The sequence below is a fragment of the Molossus molossus genome, unplaced genomic scaffold (assembly GCF_014108415.1).
Source record: "Molossus molossus isolate mMolMol1 unplaced genomic scaffold, mMolMol1.p scaffold_m16_p_14, whole genome shotgun sequence".
Lineage (NCBI taxonomy): Eukaryota > Metazoa > Chordata > Mammalia > Chiroptera > Molossidae > Molossus > Molossus molossus.
This window is the reverse complement of record NW_023425349.1, coordinates 6219122-6222188: the sequence shown is the minus strand read 5'-3', so window position 1 is coordinate 6222188 and position 3067 is coordinate 6219122.

The following is a 3067-nucleotide window of genomic DNA, read 5'->3' as shown; positions in this document are numbered from 1 at the left end:
TTTTTTGGTGGTACATGCCCCTAGCGGGAACCGAACCTGGGACTTGCTGGTCCGCAGGCTGTCGCTCAACCGCTGAGCCAAACTGGCCAGGGCCACATATCATATTTCAACAAGCAGAGATCAATATAGTTACATGACCATTCAATCAATAACTCACACTGAGCACTGTTAAAGAAAAAGGTATTCATGATACTTGTTAAAGATAGTAAAAATTTTATTCAAGAAAGACTAATGCAGTGGGTGTTTGCAGTAGGGGAGACAGGTGAGGTTCAACTCCAAATAACAATAAGGTAAAGTGGAGATTTATAGCCAAGAAGCAGGGTGGGGGCAGTGGATGGAAAATGACTAAGAGAAAACATCAAGGTTATTGGGATTCTTGCTTAAGGCAGGCCAAAGTGATAAGATGTGGAGGGTAGAGAACAAGGAATTCGATCAATATAGAGAATGATCAGATACCAAGGGTGGGGCATAGTTGCTATACTGACTCAGCAGGATTCTTGCTAAAACTGGACTCTGCAAGGATGGAGATGGAAGCCCAAGGTTGAGCCTAGTTGAGCAGTGGGCTCAGAGGAGCTGACTCAGGTTTGGTTAAGGAAAAGGCCTTTGTTAGCACCTATTATGTGCCAGGCACTGTTCTAGGCACCAGAGATGCAGCAGTGAACAAAACAATGCCCCTCTCCTCTTGGGAAAATCAATATGTAACATGTCAGGTAATAAGTCCTGGGAAGAAAAACACAATAGAGTAAAGGGAAGAGAATGAGACACAATAGGTGCTGGTAATTGCTGATCTTATGCTGTCCTCACCTAAATGTTCCACTTATTTATCTAGCTTTCCATCTGACAATTGCAGTTCTCATAGCAATGGCCAAAATGTCTTGAGCCCATGCCAGGCCCAGCACTAAGAACTTTTAAGTGAATAATCACCGAAGGTCGTCATTACAGCTCAGAAACCATCCTCCTCCTCATTTTAGGGGTGAAGAGCTGAGGTTTAGAGTTGTTAAGTGACTTGCCCAAGGTCACAGAGAAGGGGTTTTAGCCCAGAGCACAGCTAGTCCCGTGGTGGAGCCCACTCTCCTTTGCTCTGTCTCCCTCTTCCTAGGCTCCTCTGCTGCCACTCTCTCTGCCACTCTGAATCAAAGATGCCAGGTTCTCTACCCTGGCTGGTGTGGATCAGTTGGTTGAGCGTTGTTCTGTTTGCTGAAAGGTTGCTGGTTTGATTCCTGATCAGGGCACATGCCCAGGCTGTGGGTTTGGTACCCAGTGAGAGTGCATATGGGAGGCAACCAATCGATGTTTCTCTCTCACATCGATTGTTTTCTCTCTCTCTCTCTCTCTCTCTCTCTCTCTCTCTCTCTCTCTCCCTCTCCAACCCCCTCTTTAAAATCAATACCAAAAAAAAGATGCCAGGTTCTCTCTTGCTCCTGGATCACAGCACATGCTGTTTCTGGAACTCCTTCCCCTCCTCTGTCCAGCTCATTCCTGCTTATTCTTCAATTCTTCCTTCGGATATCCCTTTCTTTTGGAAGTCTCTCAGAGCCCAGGTAACCCTTGGTATTGTTCACATTCCTGAGTTTCCCCCATTGAGTAATATCACAAAAGATTGTATTTCAGTTTCTTAATTACATGTATCTTGTCTACCATGGTGCTCCCATGTTTAGCCAAAGGGTTGGCAACCAGAAATAGTTGTTGAATGAATGAAAGAATGTGACCTTACTGAAAATAATATTTTATTTTAGTATGTTTTTACTGATTTTTTAGAAAAAGAGGGAGAGATAGAAACATCCATGTGAGAGAGAAACAGCCCTGGCCAGTTTGGCTCAGCGGTTGGAGTGTCGACCTGCGGTACAGAGAGACCTGGGTTCAGTTCCCGCTAACGGCGCATGCCTTGGTTGCAGTTTGTTCCTGGCTCTGGTTGGTCGTGCGGGTGGCAGCCACTCGATGTGTCCCTTTCACGTCGATGTTTCTCTCTCTCTCTCTTCCTCTCTCTCCCTCCCGCTCTATCTGAACAAAAATTGGAAAAATGTCCTCAGGTGAGGATAAAATAAAAAAAAAGAGAGAAACAACAATCAGCTGCCTCCTGCATGCCCCCTACTGGGGATGGAGCCCACCAGCTGGGCATGTGCCCTGATTAGGAATCCACGGGGGACCCTTTAGTCCATGAGACCACACTCAATCCACTGAGCCACACTGGCCAGGCTGACAACCAGGCTGACAATTATATTTTAAAAACTTAGCCTGGCTGGTGTGGCTCTGTGGTTGAGCATTGACCCATGCACCAAGAGGTTACAGATTTGATTCCCAGCCAGGGCACATGCCTGAGTTGTGGGCTTGATCCCTGGTGGGGGATGAGCAGGAGAGAGCTGATCGATGTATCTCCCTCATCAATGTTTCTATCTCTCGCTCCCTCTCCCTTCTTCTCTCTCTAAAAATCAATAAAAATATATTAAAAAAAACAAAAACAAAAACTTAGATGTGCCCGGCTCTTCACACTGTTTTCTTCAAAACCCCATCAAAGCCCCGTGACTCTGGCAAACCCAGTGTTTAGTACAAGGCACAATTAGACGGTCAGAATTTAATCACTTGACTCCAACTCTCAGGGAGACACAGTCTGGTAGGGGAGACGCAGCACTTCTGTAAACAACTCCAGAAGAAGGCAAGTGGCAAGTGTTTAAGAGGATACTGTTGGAAGTCAGAAGCGGTGGCGTTTGAAAGTGGGCAATTGAAGGGCGGGAAGGACTGTCTGTGGGGACCCAAAAGGGTAGGGGAGCCAAAAGCGTGGCCGCAGCTTCCTTTAACAAAGCCCCTTGGAAACATGATTGCTTTTCCTCAGTCCCTTTAAGAGCTGCTCCACCTCACTCAACTAGCCTCCCGTGTCAATCTAATCCCTCTGGCCAATCATAGGAGAGAGAAGATCACTTTCGTGCCTCAACCGCACTTAGGGGGCGGGGCAGAGGGAGACTTGAGGCTACATTGGTCACGTGAGACGCCCCATTGCCCAGAGGTCGGAGCGGCGCGGAAAGGTTCGGAGACACTCATTGGCCAAGGAGGGGCGTTGTCACTGCGTAAG